General features: G+C 36.2%; 1 protein-coding gene across 3 annotated transcripts in view; it reads right to left on the bottom strand.

Annotated features, from left to right (window-relative positions):
* Zcchc7 (zinc finger CCHC-type containing 7) overlaps positions 1-20332 on the bottom strand; it is a 185448-nt gene that overhangs the window by 45320 nt on the left and 119796 nt on the right. The window lies entirely within an intron of this gene.

Here is a 20332-nt window from a genome sequence, read left to right on the forward strand (position 1 = left end):
TAAGTAAGAATTTTATAATTGCATTCATGAAGAATTGTAGGTTGGATGTGAAATGATCCCTGGAGGCCATGGTTTGAACACTCAGAAGCCAGCTGGTGGCACTGTATTGGGAGGCTGTGTGTGACTTTAGGAGGAAGGGGTCTTGTGGGCAGGCTTCTGGAAGTTATGCATATCTCAGTCCAGGCCTGCCCTCCCTCTCTGCTTTCTGTCTAATGTCACATGAAGAGCCACCAGGGACAGACCTGCTGGGCCATCTCTGAATTGTAATGGACTGAAACATCCCCAAAATCATGAGCCAAAATAAGTATTTCTTTTTCTAAGCTGTTTCTATTAGGTGCTTTGTGATACAAAAGTAACTAACATAGGAATACTGATTTAGAGTTTCCTTATGATATCTTTGTGTGGTTTTGATAGTGGTATAAGACTGGACTCATAAGAATTGAGAAAAAATTGTGTCCTTCCTTAAACATGTGATCAAATTCGACAGTTATCTGGGTTTGGCTTTGTGGGTCAGAAATTTTACTTGTAGAAAAATCTTTTTTTTTAAAAAAAGATTTATTTTATGTATGTGAGTACACTGTTGCTGTCTTCAGATACACCAGAAGACGACATCAGATCCCATTACAGATGGTTGTGAGCCACCATGTGGGTGCTGGGAATTGAACTCAGGACCTCTGGAAGAGCAGTCAGTGCTCTTAACTGCTGAGCCATCTCTCCTGCCCTAGAAAAATCTTTAAAAAGGAATTCTATTTCTTTAGTATATATGAATCCCTCTGTATTTCTTTTTCAGTAATTGGGCCAATTTTAGTAATTTGTGACTTTTAAATAATTTTTCTTTATAGAATTTGTATTTCATTTCATTTAGCAAAAATTTTATTTATATACTATTTAGCAGTCTCATTTGTTTCTTTTTATTCTACCTTTTATTAAGACAATTTCATACATGTATGTAGTACAGATTACTGTCATCCCACTCTCTCATCTCCTGCCCTTTCTGACAAATCTCCCAGGATGAGCCCATTTCCCTCATCCTTATATTTTTGTTTTGTTTGTGACGGAGTTTAACTAGGACTATCTGTGTGTGACCAGGAACCACTGGAGCCTAGCAGCCGAGATTCACTAGACCACCAGGTGATTCTAGATCTTGTCAAACTGACAACTGAGATTAATTACCACAGCTGGCTTCCAACTTGTGTCTCAGCCTCCCATTGATGAGGTCACAGGCATGTACCACAACAGTGAATAACTAAGTTTTTTAAAAAGGCAAAAAAAAAAAACAAAAAAAAAAACAACAGGCAGTGGTGGCACATGCCTTTGAATTCCAGCACTTGGGAGGAAGAGACAGGTGAATCTCTGTTAGTTCAACTTGGTCTACAGAGTGAATTCCAGGACAGCTAGGGCTGTTTTGAGACAGAGAAACCCTGTTTCTTTCAAACAAACAAACAAACAAACAAACAAACAAGCAAGCAAGCAAGCAAGCAAGCAAGCAAGCAAGCAAGCAAAAGCCCAATATTATTTGGGAAAACAAGCCATTTAGCAAAAAGTACTGACTTCTACAAACAAGTAGTTAATTTATGACAATCCCCAGTCTTTCTTTTGTGAAGTAGCTTGTAAATTCCTTCATAACTATGAATTCATATACTATATACAGTGAGCTAGTAAGGGGTGGTGGTGAGAGAAAGCCAATGATTAGCATTAACTTGCAATCCTCAAGAACCAAAATCTCAGTCTTTCCCAATATTTATTTTTCATTTGCATTGTAAAGCCAAATTTGACTGCTCTGAAACAGCACTCTTCCACCACTGAGAACACAGTTAAATTTTCAAGGACTTACTTTTCTGGCTCTTGTCTTCCTTTGTGGTTTTTCCCTCTCATCAGTATCTTGTATGCTCTATGCTTGCCTTCTTTCTCCCAGTGTATGCCAACATGCCCATAATGCAATCTAGCAAATCTGTCCTTCCAAGCTGGGTCTTTTCTTTAGTTCCTTATACAGTCCAAATCTCTATGGGAGATTTGAAATCAGACAGGTCATAGGTAACTCAGATCCAAAGCATTAAAAGTTCTTCTTCCTCACTCTTTTTTTTTTTTTTGTTTTTCGAGACAGGGTTTCTCTGTGTAGCCCTGGCTGTCCTCAAACTCAAAAATCCACCTGCCTCTGCCTCCCAAGTACTGGGATTAAAGGCGTGCACCACCACCACCAGCTGTTCCTCACTCTTAAGAGCTCAGGGTAGAGTGCTTGCTAAGAATTCAGCACTGGGCTTACTCCTCAGTACTGTAAAGTAATAAACAACCAGACAGATAAAACAAAAAGCTGCCTACCTAGTTTTCCTTTTCCTCCTGATATTCAACAACTTGTACCAAATCTGTTTTTCCCAGTCACAAACCCTCAACTCTTCTCTCTTACCTAGAGCATAAGACTAGTCACCAGATCCTATAAATTGTTTATCCTAAATTGCCTTAATACTATTATTTTAGCTCAGGGCCACTTAGTTTTTGACACAGATCATTAAAATAGCTTCTCTTCATGACCACAAATTCCATCCTGTTCTACTGTTATTGGAATAAAACAGAAATGCTAACACATTCTATCTTGAAGGTCTCTTGCTGCCAATCAGACACACGTTTGACGACAGAAAGTACTACAATGCAACATTGCCCATAATTTAGTCCTTATTTTTCTGGTTCCCACCATTTCAGCTAGATCCAAAAATTTCTTCACTGTCCTACTATACTCTGCTTTCACATGTATTCTCCAGAACCTCCCAAGATTTCCCACCCATTTCCTTTACTGGGTACTTGGACTAGCCTTGAAAGTTCTCTATTACTGCCACCCATTACTTCTTCAAAATTAGAGAGGATCAATCTCAACTCTGTGACATTCTGGACTTGAACTGTGGCATTTCTCTTTGTAGTGTAGCTTCTAAACACCAAAGTAGGACTACCTAGTTATGTAGGGTACTGATAACTCCTTAATAAATTAACTGAAGGGGCTGGTGAGATGACACAATAGTTCAGATATTTGCTACTCTTCTGGAATATGATTCTCAGCACCCACATCAGGTGGTTCACAACTGCCTGTAACTCTAGCACCAAGGGATCTGACAGCCTCCTTCTGGACTCTTGTGGCATCTCCACTCAAATGTGCACATACCCACACACACACACGTAACTAAAGTAAAAATAAAATTTCAAAAACCAACCAATAAGTAAACTAAATAACATTTCTATTCCCATTATTTCCCTTTTTTAAAGTATTTTCTCCCTAATGATAGTGAGAGGCTCATTACCTCCATCTTTTAGGTTACTATGCATTTAAAGCTCTAAATTAAGGGTTCTACTAAGAAATAATTTATTCTTTTCGATGTCAAAGCTGTCTGTGGACTGAAACTACATCTGTTTTATCCATGTATCCACTGATCACGGTATCCTGTATAATTAAAATTAGAAAAAGAAATCGCATTTAACCATACGTACTATTGTATGAATAAGCACTATTCTGAATTGAGACATGTAGCTAGTATATAATTTAATTGCCTGTTGATATACAGTAAATGTTTAGTAAGATAATTTTTTATGGCTAAGAAAGAATAGAACTTTTAGAGAAAAACTTTAAAGAACTCAACAGAACTTAAAAAACACTGAGGCCCAAAATCTACATAAATTATAAGATAACTGCACATTTATACATAACTGTGCCTGTGCTTAAATGTAGATTAAAGATCACAAACACAAAGCTATTGTGTTTATCTGTCATATCCTTCCCTGAGCTAACTCTACTCCACCAGAGCCCCCCTGGGAGCTTCTCACTTCTAATAAGCAGCGGAAACAGCCGCAAGTGAACTTAGGATTCCCAACTTCAGCAGCAGCAGCTGTTACTTCAACGGAAACTTTTGACAAACACACAATGCCACACTAAACCCCTGAGGGCACAGCCATTTTAATCACTTGCATTCTTCTCAAACTGTATACTTGTGTGCTTGTTCTATCTCTCCCTTTTCCTCAGAGTTATGATTTTTCATTTTAACACCAGGCAGATATCAATCAATTTAATCATTATAATTTTGTGCTATATAACTGGCAATTGTTTAGGAAAAACACATTTTAACATAAGAGTTTATAAGAAAGAAAATGTTCATCTTATTTTAATCATATTAAATTTACCAGAAACAGCCTATGCTTAAAATTATGTGTAAAAGATAAATAAGATTTGACTTTTCTTTTTTTAGAGATAGAGGAAGAAGAAGAAAGAGGAAATAAGTACAGGTGCTTAGCTTGGGTTACAAAGAGCCCTTCACAGTTTATATATAAAAATATATATTTATATATTTTGTATAAAATATAAAGGTCTATTGCCAGAGGGAATGGACATAAAGACAATTATCAGATATTCTCCAATCCCTAAGCCCTAATATTTCATCAGTGAACTACCAGGTTAAGAGATTGTTATTTAGAAATTCAAGCTGGGCATGGTCACTCAGACCTGTAATCTTAGCCGTTGGGAGGTAGATGCAGGAAAACCAGGAGTTCAAGGTCATCCTCAACAACATAGAAAAAATGAAATACGAAGGGGTTGTTTAAGACCCTGTCTAAAATACAAATACCTAAGAACAAGCAACAAAAATCAATTCTAAGCAATAAAAGTAAAGTAAACAAAACCAACAACAGTCAACAGTACAGTGGGATCAGGAAGTCTTTTTCTTCTTGTAAGATGTCGGCAAAATACTCCTCCTACTAGTAAAAGGTATCAATAATGAATACCTGATTTCCAGTTCCACATCCCCCACCTCCCTGCCTAGAGTATCTGTAAAAACCTAGGCACAAATAAAATATTAATACAGAGGCTCCTTTTAAAAAGGCTTTGGAGGTGGAGGGCAGGAGAGATGGCTAAGCAGTTAAGAGCACTGATTGCTCTTCCAGAGGTCCTGAGTTCAATTCCTAGCAACCACATGGTGGCTCACAACCATCTGTAATGGGATCTGACGCCCTTTTCTGTTGTGTCTGAAGACAGTTACAGTGTATTCATATACATAAAATAAATATATCTTAAAAAAAAAAAAAAAGGCTTTGGGGGTGAGGCATAAGTAGAGGCTGTAGAAAACATGTCAGCCCTGTGCTGGTGTGGGCCCTAGCAATCTGGAAACTATTCTTTCATTTGTTCTATTTCTTTGAACACTTCCTTGTCTGTCTCCTTCCCACCTCTTTTTTAGTACAGTGTCTGATTCTGTACTCACTCTTTCCTTGGTAGAACAAGTCACCAAATCTTTCTCTAGATGTTAGATCAAATATACCTAGGTTGACACTTACGATTTTTCTCTTTTCTTTCTGTGACAGAACCCAGAGTTAAGCATGTTGATATAAGCCGTTATAAGCATAACATCTCCAAAGCAAACTCATCTTTACAACTTTACCTTAAAAGGGCTCACATACCTTCACCCTTGTATAGCTCAAATGTAGCCTTCATTTCAACCCAATAACCACTCACTATCCAAGCAGCTTGGGTCTTAAGTTCCACAGTATACTTCTTTCCTTGTCTCTGTAGGGCAGGTAAATTTTCTATTTTCTTATAGTCTTCAGAAGTTACTTATCCCCTAAGACTGAAGGCTGTTTGTTCTGTTGGTATACTATCAACTTCATTTACATACAGGATAGATTTTTCTCTAAACTATTTTATATTTCATTGTGAATTTTTATCATGAGTTTTATAAAAAAATCCTAACAATACTAAAATAATATATAAAAACAAAACAATGGCAATGAAACTGATATTAGACTGACTGTTCAACTAAAGAATAATCTTAAATCTTACCATTGATTTATTCACTCAACAAATATTTAGTTAACTATTTTCGCATAGCAGACACCATTTTAGGTTCTTAGAATATGTCAGTGAACAATATAGAAACTGAATCTTTAATAGGACTTAAATTTTAGTGGGGGGAAGAAAACCAATACATAATAAAAAGTAATAAATGATGCATGCCATGGGGTCATAAGCACTTTGAAAAAAAAAAAAAAGAGTAGAGCATGCAGCAGAAATTGAGTGTGTTGGGTATGGGTTACAATTTTATGTAGAGCAAAAAGTAGGTTTCACCAGCATTTAAGTAAAACTTATGGAAGATGACAGAATCAAGACATGAATTTCTAGGTAAGAGCATTCTAAGCAGTACCAAGTGCCATGGCAAAGTGCTTGAGACAGCAGTGTTCGGTGCAGCTAGCTCAGCGAATGGAGGTCTGCTAGGTGAGGTCAGACAGGTATAGGCACACCTTTATAAGGCTCAGGACATTATACAGACTTGGGCCTTCACTGTTAGTCAAAGGGTTGTCACTGGAGTACAGTGAGCAGAGACACAATTTGACTTGTAAAGAATTACTCTGCTGAGAATAAAAATGAAGGCAAGCCAAGTATGTGAGTAGGGGACAAGTTAAAAAGATCTGCAGTAGTTCAATCAATAAATAATAGGGCTCTGATCAAGCTAGATGAATGACAATTACAGTAATACACTTTGAATACACTGAAGGTAGAGCTGATAACGTCTGTGGGAGAATTAGATATAAACATAAAAGAACTGAGTCAAGGGCGACTCCTTAGTGTTTGACCTAAAACGAGGGGTTACTGTAACAAAACCTGCAAATAACATGTCAGGGGAGTTAAGTTTAGTTTTGGACAGGATATATTTGCAATAGTATTAGAATATAGAAATGAAGAAGCGGCTATTGAATCTGTAAATTTTAAATTTAGGAGACAGAGAACTGGAAATAGAAATTTCCCAATGGAGACATGAGGATGATATTCAGCCGAATTCTGGGTGAAGAATACCAAGGGACTGAATACAAGTCAAGCAGAAGAGTAAGGATTTAAATCAATGAACTGGGAGCAAACCTGAGCAGAAGGACCCATATATTTTGGCTGACCTGAGACAATGTATCTAAAGTCAGATAAGGCCTGAATTCTGACTTTAGACTTACTAACAAAGCCACTGGTGATCTCAGGAGAAGTTGGATGGAATGTGACAAAAACTTGACTGAAAAGAGAACTGAAGGAAAGAACTCATAAACAATAAGGACAGGCAGCTCTGAGAAGTATGATCACCAACTCTAAATACTGGTACCCCATCAAGCATAAAAGTTTCATCTTCTACCAAGTGACCCAGTTTGTTTGTTTGGGGTGAGGGGTGGGGTGAGGGTAATTCAGGTACTACTTGGAACAGCTAGCTCCATAGGTGACTCACACGGCAATTTAACTCAGGAAGAATACATGATTAGGTTGTCCTTAAATTCCAAAAACACAAGCCAGACAGAGGTGTCATCTTTAAATTACAATACTTGGGAGGCAGAAATAGGTGGATTTCTGTGAGTTGGAGGCCAGACTGGGGCTACAGTGCAAATCCCAGGAGAGCAGGGTATGCAGAGAAACCTTGTCTCCAAAAACAAAACAAAACAAAACAAAACAAAACAAAACAAAACAAACAAAAAAAATCCCAAACACAAGTGTCCATTGTCCATTAATGTACCTATAATAATTATTACTTATATAAGCTGAGACTGCCAGAAAGTAAGCAAAAGGCACGAGACTAAAATGATATAAAACCATGTTCAAAGGAGAACTTACATTTTTTTATATAAATGTACAACACTTCAAAGAAAATATTCACTAGACCTAAAGAACATGTCTTTTCAAATCCCCACTAAGAGACCTCCCGCAAGATTGAAACAGGACAGGGCCGGGTGGTGGTGGCGCACACCTTTAATCCCAGCACTTGGGAGGCAGAGGCAGGTGGATTTCTGAGTTTGAGGCCAGCCTGATCTACAAAGTGAGTTCCAGGACAGCCAGGGCTACACAGAGAAACCCTGTCTCGAAAAAACCAAAAAAAAAAAAAAAAAAAAAAAAAAAAAAAAAAAAAGAAAAGAAAAGAAAGAGGACACCGCACATAAAAACACATGCTGCTAACACTCACCTCTACAAGATTATCCCCCCTTTAGTCACACATTCAAGTACTAATGTGAACTCAGCTCCACTTTTAATACAGAACTATACTTGACATAGCTATGAATGGTATGTGAGAAGCAATGCCAGTCTTCTACTGAGAGACTCTAAGAATAATACATCACATCTGCAGTTGTGGTTCCTCAGGGCAAGTCACCATGGGGCAGAGACAATTTCCATTTACTTTCTTGTATCTTAGCACTTGTCTAGTGTCCACTATATAGCAGGGCTTTCACAATATTATTTGAAAAGTTTTGAAGAACTAAGTGATTCTTAAAAAGTCATTTTATTAAAATGTTTCTTTTACATACTTTATTAATTTTGTCTATGTGTGGGTACACACATGTGCAGGTCAGAGGACAACGTGCAGGAGTTAGTTTTCTCCTTCTGTGTGGGCCCTGGGGCATGTCAGCAGGTGTCTTTACCTGTTAAGCCATGGAGCTGGCCCTATACTGATCTTTACAGATCTTTAGTATCTTTCAGGGTACTGGTCACGCTTGCACTTACATGAGCAGCAACTGACAACTGTGTGATCAGTTTCTAACTTACTAAAGTATCAGGGTAAATACAATTTTGATTTTGAATAGCATTCAAAATGAGTAATGTAGCTCTTTATGGAGCACATGGACTAGTTAGATAAATCTATTAACTACCAGCAGTGAGACCAAGATGTCAAAGAAAAGACAAAGCACAAAAAGAGAAAAGAAAATGTCAGAAAACAGATTAAGAAACTATTTCTAAATATCTCCAAGTAAAAAAGTGGCGAAACTACTGTGCAAGGAAACAGTTGGTGCAGACTAGCGTCTTCACAATACATTCCGTGATGCATGCTAAACATTTTCTTTCTTGAGATTTCAATTTCCTATTTGTGAGCATGAAATCTAGTCATCACATAATCTCTAAAATAAATCCCTCAAATCAGTTTTAAAAGTATCTCCTTCCTCAAAGTCCCCAGAAAAAAGCCAGTCACTGCAGATCCAGGGACTTTTCTCTATTATTAATTTTAGTATCCTTCAAAATCTCTTTAAGTTCCAATTCATACTACAGAGGGTACACATTAAGAAGATTTTGATAATAGAACCTTCAAATTATAAAGGAAAACATTTTAATTATATTTTAATTCTGTATATAGAAATACATGTGAAATATTTGTCAGATATTCAGTTCATACCCCCTGTGACTACATACTAATTTCCACTTCAGAAAAGACAATGTCTATTTATAATCCATGTGCAGTATGCACTGTTGAGGCCTACTAGACAGGGTTTGAAGGCTTTTTGTTTTTTTGTTTTTTTTTTTTTTCAACAAGGCTCACAAGTCCTGAGGTTAAATACACATGAATTAAGGATGTTTAATCCAACTTAAGATACCATCTTTTCATATTTAAAGCAGTTTCCCTTAAACAGGAAAAATACAAAATACATGAGCTACCTCTAAAAATAAAGCTTATGCAGGCTAATTAATATACACTTTTAAAAAATCCCTTAGACTCATATGGTGTTTACCTTCATTTATGTACTTATATATTAAAAGCAAACTACTTAATGAAGCAGAAAGCTGTATAAACAAAAAATCCTCTTGTCATATGTTTAGAGACATTTAACAAAAAACCCAACCCATGCTGAGCTGTAACGAGGGCTAACTGCATAACACACGGAAGTGTAGTTTTTGGTGTGTGTACACACAAAGCACTAGTATGCACATACACAGAGAAATAAACAGTTAAACAGCTTCTACCTGTTTTGTGTGCTCTCTTTCAGACTTTGTCCCCTAGAGCTTTGGCCTCTGTTGCTGTCTAACTTGAATTCACAAAACTCAATAGCTCATGGTTTTCAAAGCTCAGAACAAAGTCGCTTTCTCTCTCTCTCTCTCTCTCTCCTCTTTTTGGTGGGTACAAGTATGGGGACCACAGGAACAGTTAAATTCATGGCATGGCTGGTCTACCACACAGTCGGGGGAATTCTTTAAATAGAGCCTGTCACTCTCTGGGCCCATCAATGGGATTTCCTCCTCGAACTGCTGATTCGTTCAGGTACACAACAGAGGAAATTTCAGTTAACCTTTGTTTCACCCCAGGGAAAAATCTGTCTGAAAGTATAAAATGAATAGATTAAAAAAAATAAGCTGCTGAGCCCAAGGCTGTTCTCTTAGTGAGCACTGCGGCTTAAGTTAAACAGCAGAGAGGGACGGGAGTGCTGCATTCCCAATGGAAATGCAAAATACCGGGGCCCAGTGGGTCGGACTTTATTTTGATGACTAAACCAAACCAACTGTCCTTTCTGTTAAATAAACCTGAAATCCTCCTTCTGATAATCTTACAAGTCAGATTTTTCTTATGTCACCAAATCACTAAACTGCTGTAATCTGAATGTCTCTAATCAAACCAAACTCTACCTCCAATCTTCTTTAAAAAAAAAAAAAAAAAAAAGAAAGGAAAAATTTCAAACAAAACTTGTGAAATTTAAGCAGTAACAGGGTGTCAGAAGAGAAAAAGGAGTCAGATAAATAAGAATCTTGTTGAACTCTCTTCTATTATTCCTTTCAAAAAAAAAAAAAAAATCCAGGGAGAAGGGACATACAGAGAACCCATTTGAAAGCAACAGAGTTCTTGGAGAGGCTGGAGTTGGCTCTATAGCTGTAGGAAGTCACAGGGTGAAGGATGAACACAGAGAAAACAGAAGTTAAACTGTTTATGATCTAGGGTTAAGATAATTTAGCTTATAGACCATTGAAAACATGAATATAAATTTTGAGGTATGGTGGGTATTGGATATCCACTTCTACCAAATTATTCCTGAACCTAAGTGAGACAGAAAAGCTGTTGTGTTGCCAATACCCTTTATACATTTAACATATTATAATTACAATATGTTGACTATAAGCTATTGGAGCAGCAATCTAAACAAAAAACAAAACCAGTTTAACCTCAACGACCAATGCTATTTTCATAAAAATAACAACAAAAGCCGTCTAAGTTATTTGAGATTGTAAGTGTATCTATGAGAGAAAACCCACCAAAATTTCCCATTTTGTGCAAGGCTTATTTCACTTAACACAATGTCCTGTATTTCTACCCTGTCACTGTAAATGACCAGATTTCAATCTCTGTATATTCTATAGTATATATAGGACACATTTTCTTGATACATTTATCTGTCAATGAACATCTTTGTTGGTTTCCTTTGTCATTGTAAATACTGCTTCAATAAAGAGTAGAGTACAGATAACATTCTGACATATAGATTTTCTTGGATGTGCACACACACATATACAAATCTGATAATTTTACTACTATCCATTTTTGGGGGTGAGGAGGGAGGTTTCGAGACAGGGTTTCTCTGTGTATCCCTGGCTGTCCTGGAACTCACTCTTTAGACCAGGGTGGCCTCGAACTCAGAAATCCACCTGCCTCTGCCTCCCAAGTGCTGGGATTAAAGGTGTGCTCCACCATTGCCTGGCTCCATTTTTTAAATAAAAAAAATTATATATATATATATATATATATATATATATATGTATGTATGTATGTATGTATGTATGTAACAAAATTGCCAGATTTTCCAGCTCACTCCCCTTCCCATTTGTGATTGTGCATGAACCCAGAATTTTATATTTACCTCTCTTCTGTGTCCAACTATGTAACCAAGTAAGGCAGAGTAAGAGTGTGGCCCTATGAAAGCTATATAAATTACAATCTGAGAAATTACATCATTAAAGAAACTAAAAACAACACAGACTAATGTACAACCAGGATACACTAAAGCACACCTCCTGTTTTGAGGTACAATTTGAACTAGAGTGTTCAAACAGCTATTGTGGCCTGGCAAGATGGCTCAGTAAGTAAAGATGCTTGTCCCCAGGTCTGACCTTGGGACTTGCATGATGGAAAAATGTCTTCTACCTTTCACATTCCATGGCATGGATGCCATTCTGTATGTATACATGTGCACATCTGTGCATGGGTATACAATATATACTCATGAATCAAAAGTATAAACAGGCAGTATATGCCATTCCAAGATGTGTGTGATATCTGAGCTTTAAGTTTGATTCTTCTCTATAAACGTGAACAATAGCACTTATAAAACACTTTACAGTTTCATTTACAATTTTTCTTTCCTCTCTTGTAATCCCAATGACATTAGTTTTATAAACATTGTCCAACAGGCTAAGACATTAGAATATATTCTATGAAAAGTATGTTCTAAATTATTTTTGTTTTTTCAGATTGGGTAAATTTGATCTCTCAATTCATTGGGATTTTACACTTACTGTTAAGTGTATCTAGAGAAGTTTTATTTCAGAAAATATGTATTTTAGCTCTAAATGTTCCACTTAGTTCTCTTATAGTTTTTTTTTTTGTATATGGAGATTTTATATTTATTTCATTATATGCTTACTTTACATCCTTGAACAAGGTCATAATATTGGCTTTAAAATCCTTGCCTGCTAATACCAAGTTTAGTCACCACAGAGTTGAGTGATTACTGAATGTCTCTTAAGCATGCATCACATTTTCCAGTTTCTACATATGTTTGGTAATTCTGAACTGTGGCTTAGATATGAACAAGACTTTGTAGAGATTATATATTCTATTTTGTTCCTTTGAAGAGTGTTGATGACTTGTTAAAGGATCAAACATCTGGCAAACATATACAGGCAGAATTTGGTGTCTCTTTATATTGATTCCCCTTCATTTTTAAGTAGGCAGTTTTCTGATTTCTCAAATCAGTAAAACTGGGACTTTACTTGTTGGTCCTAGTCACCTTCATGCTTAACCAATTCGTGACTAACTTCATGTAAGAAAGCTATATAAAACCAAGAAATTTATCTAATGCAGTTGCTTTATCGCAAGTGTTGACTTTGTATAAGTTTCTGATTGATTTGTTTCTAGTACCTTCAGATGTATAAGTATGAAAGTACTCTTTTTAGTTATGCATTTACATAGAAACAATTGTAACCTATGTACTAAGTGTTATATGTATTTATATATGCTATAATGTTTTGACTACTTCACAATTATCTGTGGGAAGGTTGGTCCTTTCTATTATCAGAAGAGGAACTCTGAGATCAAAAGATACACAGTGCTAGGATATTTTACAAAACCTTCCACTCTTTTTAGCTTCACTGAGGTAGGATTGAGTCTATGGTTTTTAGTGCTTTGGTGCTGGCACACTTAAATACAATATATTTTGTACAATTATTGTCAATGAACAATGGAACAAGAATAAATGAAAATCAATCAACAATCACCAGAAAGTTCCAAAGAGTTAGAGAAGGTTCTTTGGGTTGGAGTGACTAGCAATTTAAGAAACCTTGCTTTCTTTCTGGAGGCAAACAGATCTACCCTTGCTTGGTTCAGAATCTGATGCATTATGTACAGGCTCACAGTTGCTTTAACCAATCCCTTCTCATGTCCTAGATAAGATACTCTAGTCATGATTTTTATTATTCAAGGATCCCATATTGACTGTGAATTCTTTTCATCAGAGAAAATTTTACATTTTAGTTCTCTGGGCAAATTAATTATGGTTTACTATTTTAGGCCACCTTCTAAATTCCTAGGATAATTATATGAGATTCTAATTTCCAAAACATTCATTTGCAAATAGCTCATGAATACTACCCAATTTCCCAAAAGGCAGGATGAAAATGAGCACCCTAAATGGTGGGGGAGGCAATTAACATCTATTGAGGGCCTGCCAGGTGAATGGCTCTATAGTTAAGTGTTTTATCTTGCCTAATCTTCTCAATTACTCCATGACATGGATATTATTACCATCTATTTACAGATAAGGAAAGTGAGGTTCAAAAGCTGGCCAAGGTCACACAGTAGGTTATGTGTAGAGCATGAATTCAAGTATTTAAACTTTTTTTTCAACACTAAAATCACCATACTTCTCATCTTCTATTTGAATTTACTTTTATTAGTATATATTATGAAATAATGGGTTTCATTGACGTAATGCATACAAAGGACTTTGATTATAGTTATCTTCACACATTGCCATCTGTTGTCCTGCCTCCTGATGCCCTTCACCTTTCCAAATAGTCCTTTTCTATTTCCAGTTTTGACTACACTGAAATTAAGTAATTATAATCTGTTTTCACCAAAGAAAACAAATGTCATTATGATTGAAAAAACAAGCTGCAGAATGGGAGGAGATCTCTGCCCAACATATAAGATTCCTGTCAAGAACATGAGTCATCCCTGCGTGACATAAATATAAAACTACTAAGCCCAAAGCAGACAGGCCCTTAAGAAGATACTGATGTGACTCACAAAAATATAAATGGGACCTGACTTCATGGATATTAAACCTACAGTAAACTGCTACTACTCACTACCACAGCATAGCTAGGACACTTCCCATGTAAGATGCCGGCAAGGTGTAGCTAACAGAAACTCTAGTGCATTGTTATGTTACAAACTGGCACAAATACTTTGGAAAAAGCATTATCATAATGCACTAAAATGGAGGACAGATATGAAAAGCAATCAATACTACTTTTCAGTGTACATCTAAAAAGAAGCACAAAATATTCATGTTAAGAGAAATATCACTAGCAAAGTCAAAATGTCCAAACAGAAAAGAGGATAAACTGGTAGTCATAGAATGAAAGATCATATATCAACAAAAGCAGACAAACAAAAAGACTATGCAATATTTTATATAGAAATCCTAAACTATCTGTCCTCTGTTAATTCTATTAATAATATTTATCTTGAGGTAGGAAGATGGTTCAGTGAGTAAAATGACTGTCACTCAAGTATGAACATCAGAGTTCAGATCCCTAGCACCCATGTAAAAAGCCAGGCAGGTGTGCTGGTCATCTGCAATCATAGCATTTAGGAGGCACTGATGTGGAGTCTCTGAGGTAAGTTATCTAGGTAGACTAGCTAGAATTACCAGGTTCTGGGTTCTTCGAGAATCTGCCACAATTAAAAAAAAAAAAAAAGATTATGGTGGACACCTGATGTCAACTTTGGTACTCTATCCTCATGTATAAATGTGCATCCCCTACCACACACACATCGACACTCAAAGTTATACATGATGAGATCATTAAGAAATTAATTATGCTTGGTAGGTTATATCAAGTCATATTAATATAAATATATGAAGCTGACACCTGTTCTATTGTTACATAACAGCATGTGTATTCACAGTAAATAGACACTAGAACAGCTAAGAGTCTGCAGATATTGCCACAGGGAGACGACTCAGTAGGACAAAGTGCTTTTGGTGCAAACCTGATTACTTAAGGTCAGAACCTCGGAATCTATGTAATAGATGCTAGCCTAAATGTCTGCAATCACAGCATGCTCCTATGGAGAGAGGACACTCTCCTGAAACTTGCAGGCTAGCTTGTCTAGCTTATAAAGAGGACCTGTCTCAAACAATGTGGAAAGATAAGAACCTACACAAAAATGTTCTTTGAATTCCTAGACGCATGCATGCATGCACACACACAGTATTAAATACATAGAAATTTCTGTTAAAAAAAAAAAGACTATAGGAAAAGACATTGAGCAGGAAATACATAAATAAATCTCATATTGGCTCCTAAAATTTAGTGATTCTGAAGATTATCCTGGAGCAGGAATCAGAATATCAGAATCAGCAAGTTTTTCTTAAATGGCTAGCAAACATTTTAGGCTGGTTCTGCCACTCTAGGCTGAAAGTACTCATGAACAGCATGCACAACTGGGCATACCTATTCCATAAAAGTTTTACTTTAATAAAAACAGTGAAACTTGTCTATGAGCCATGCTCTAGCAAACCTTGCTGTATAGATATACTCATATATGTATACCAAGAACACTTTGTTTATCACTGAAAAACCTAACAGTTTAAAGGTCTATCAGTGAAAGAATAAATTCATTGACAAAAGGGTCATACATAGAATGTAGCTGTGTACTGCTTAATGACTGGGGCACATTCTGAGACAAAAGGTGTGTTCGCTGTGGTATAAACATTATAGAGTGTATAAACAGTTTATAAAGGACTCCTGATGTAATCATGATGTTTCACATATATGACTGTATGTGTGTGTATGTGTGAGATATATATATATATAAAATAAAGGAATGAATGAATCTAGGGCTAGCTAGATGGCTTAGTGGGTCAAGGTGCTAATGCCAAGTCTGACAACCTGATGTCAATCCCTGGAATCAACAAGTTTTCCTCTGATCTCCATATGTATTCTGTGGCAAATGTGTGCCCAAATACACACAAATGCACATGCACATCACACACATAAAATGAACTAGGCCTAGGGATGTGGCTCAATGGTAGTGTACTTGGTCTGATCTCCTACATCCCATGGATTAGGTATGTTGGTATACTCCTGCAGCCCCAACACTTGCAACGTGGAGACAGGATCAAGGATCCACTTCATTCTTCAATATATAGAATTAGATGCCAGCCCGGCATGAAAGAGATCCCACTTCAAAAAAATGAAAAAGAAATAAAAGAAACCACAGGCACTACTAGTAACCTTAATGAGTCTTCTAGATAGATGCAAACTGAAGAAAACTTATGAATGTTTACAAGTAGTATCAATTTATATAATGTTTGAAAATATGCAAAACAATACTATACATATTTAAGTATACAGTAAGGAAAAGAATACACAGGAGTAAAGATAAATATATTTTTGAGATGTTAAAAGAGAAACAAGGAAGTGATTTCCACAAATCAGAGCAATAAAAAGATATCCACAGGCAGGTTCAGAGAGAATGAACAAGATATGGGCTATGAAAAGCATATGCTTTAAGGGAACTTTGAGGCCCTATTTCTAGGCTTCAGTAATGGCTACATAGATGTTCATAAATTTCCTTATAAATCTTTTGTATATTTTGAGTTATTTTAGAATATTTGTGGTAATGACATTCACAGAAAAGATGAACACAAGTCACACAACTTACAAGGTAAGAAGAAGTGACTAAGAGAAGGTTAAAAAGTCAATGCATTTGCTTTAGGAAGAACATAAATCCTATTTACTAATTAAAACACCAGACTTGGCAGCTCCTTATGAAAATCAAGGGGTCAAATCATGGAAATAAATCTTGAAGTGTTGGTTCCCTATTACTAGAACTTCTGAAACATAGGCCCAATTTCTCCTTGAATGTTTGCTGTACAAAGCCTATGCTTACTCTTTTCACTATTTTGGAAAGTTTCAAACAAATAAAAGTAGAGAAAAGGGTAAAACCAAAAAGAACTCCCACAGATACAGCCTCAACAATTATTGATCCACTGACAATCTGATCACATCCATTATTCTTAATGTTATCCTCTAGAATATATATTAATATAATTTATATTATATGTAATTTATATAACAAATTTAGTATGTTATCTGAAAAAGTCATAACTCTTTATAAGTATTCATGTTAACTAAGTCATGCTTTTAAAATTAATCATATCAACGGCACATATCTGTACTGAAATGTCTATAATCAACTCAAAAAATGTAGTTTGTAAGATTATAAAAGTTCCATTGTAATAAACTTGTATTTATGTATCTGAATTTATGGATTTCCTCCTTCTCTATTCCTTTTTTCAAACTACTTCCTCTTGTTCCTTGAAATTATTTGTTAAATAATTTGTGATAGTCTTTATATTTCCCTCATTCTGGACTTAGCTAATCATTTTTTTTTTTTCTTTTTTTGGTTTTTCGAGACAGGGTTTTTCTGTGTAGTCCTGGCTGTCCTGGAACTCACTCTGTAGACCAGGCTGGCCTTGAACTCAGAAATCCACCTGCCTCTGCCTCCCAAGTGCTGAGATTAAACGCGTGCGCCACCACAGCCTGGCGCTAATCATATTTTTATAGTGTATATCCTTGAATTTCTTAGAAACAGTAGTGAGATCAAGATGCCCAAGTACATTTAAATCTGATTTTTACAACTTTTTAAGAATTATTTCTAGATAAGCATGCACTCTTTGAAAAGCCATGTTGCCTAGCTAGCTTTTTGTCAAGCTAGCAGCCACTGAAAATTTTTTCAATTGTTATTTTATTAGAAGCTATAAAATGTTGGTGCTCAAACTAGTCTCTGTTCATTTTTAAGCTTCAGTCCTTCCTTGAAGGGGAACCTCCTAATGTAAGGTAACTAATATCTCCTTGTTTCCTAAGATTGACATAGTAATTGAGGATATCTTAAAAATTCAAGCCATACAGCATTGTCTCTGCTTCTTCAGAAACTAAGCAGAGATTAAGCCAGTTCCTCTTTCAATAAAACTATTTTTAGTGATACTTTCTCAGAAAGGAGGTGAGAGAAAATATCTTAAATTTTCAAGCAAGTAAGATTTTAAGAGGTTTCTTTCAGGGCTGAAATCTTTTAAGTGTCCAGTGTGTCTGAAGTATTTTAATGAAGATGTCAAGAATTTGACTATTTTGGTAATATAATACAAATAAATGTTGAGATTATGTCGAGGTCTGTGTTAGTCAGTGTTCTATTGCTATGAAGAGACCCCATGGCCATGGCAACTCTTACAAAAGCAAGCATTTAATTGTAGCTGGCTTTCACTTTCAGAGGTTAAGTCCATTATGGCGGCGGCATGCAGGCAGACAGGGTGCTGGGGAAGGAGCTGAGAGTTCTTCATCTGGATCCACAGGCAGCAGGAGGAGAGACTATGGTCCTGGCTTGAGCTTCTGAGACCTCAGGATCCACCCCTAGTGAAATACTTCCTCAAACACGACCACAGCTATTTCAACTAGGCCACAACTAATATCTCTAAAGTAAGGACACTTACTGATGACTGAACATCCAAATATACGAGTCTATGGGGGTCATTCCTATTCAAACCACCGCAAGAACCAATTTTAAGTTTTGAATAATAGCAAAATAAGTATATATAATCTTAAATGTGAGATTGATAATTTTGAAATTTCTAGAAGCTAGGCTAGGGCAATGAACCAACAGATAAAGTGCTTGCTCCAAAAGTAAGAGGAGCTGAATTCAGATCCTCTAGAACCTACGTTTAAAAACCATTAACACTAACAAAAAACCTGGTATGGCAGCAGGTATCTGTAATCCCCAGACTAGGGAGGAGACAGAAGGATTCTGGGGCTTCATTGGCCAATCAGTCAAGCTGAAATGGCTAGCTCCAGATTTAGTGAGAGATTTTGTTTCAAAAGCATATAATGTAGAAAAAGGATTGAGGAAGACATCCTGATATTAATTTCCATACTGTAACTGTGCCTGCATGGATGAGTATATCCTCATACACATATGCATAATACACACACACACACACACACACACACACACACACACACACAAGCTTCTAGAAGCTCCAATATTTGGTAGTATATTTTATTACACAATATATCGAAAATATCATTTAGCATGTAATAATGATAAAATTTATTAATGACTTTACATTTTTTACATTGCTTTTAGAGTATAGCATATTTCATTGCAGAGCAGACACATTCCATGTGCCCAATTTTAACATGTAGTGAATGTCTAACATATTGAGCAACATAGTTCTACACTATGAAAATTTAGATGAGACTGCCTACACATGTTTACAAGGAACAACCCTTCTTAGGCTGACTGCTCCTATGGACCCAAGTATCTAAATACCTCAAACTTAATCTCATAGCAAAGCACATCTTTTTAAATCTAGTCCCTTTCTCATGTTTCCACAGAATATGACATCTCCATATGGGCAACGTATAATAAGAAACCCAGGAAATATTGTGTTCTTCTTCCTTATCAATTACATAAAAGTTTTATTGACTCCCATTGATTTTACTTTCAAATATAGCAATGAATCCATTTGCCTCTTCTCTGCTACTTCACTATTTACTACAATAACACACCAGTCTCACAACTGGTCTTTCTCAATCTACTATACAGCCCATGTGACAATTCTCAATTCTACAGCTTTAATGAAAATGCAAATATGACCATGTAGCTACTATAACACACTTGAATAACTTACAGCTACTCTAAAAATAAAGATAAAAAAATCTTAACATAGGGCTGGAGAGATAGCTCAGAGGTTTAAAAAGCACTGGCTGTTCTTCCAGAGGTCCTGAGTTCAATTCTCAGCAACCACATGGTAGCTCATAACCATCTGTAATGGGATCTGGTGTCTTCTTCCAGCCTGCAGGCATACATGCAGGCAGAACACTGTATACATAATAAATAAATAAATCTTAAAAAAAAATCCTACTTTAGTAAGATGGTGTTTCATGTATTCTTTTGTAACCTCTGAGCCACATGGCTGTTAGTGTCTGCAAGTTCTAACCTTGCCTCTATGGCCTCAACTTACTCTGTGTGTGTACTCAAAGCTGTATTGGCCTTCTGTCAGGAGAGAAAGGAGTCACTGTCCT

Source organism: Arvicanthis niloticus, chromosome 5 (assembly GCF_011762505.2).
Source record: "Arvicanthis niloticus isolate mArvNil1 chromosome 5, mArvNil1.pat.X, whole genome shotgun sequence".
NCBI lineage: Eukaryota > Metazoa > Chordata > Mammalia > Rodentia > Muridae > Arvicanthis > Arvicanthis niloticus.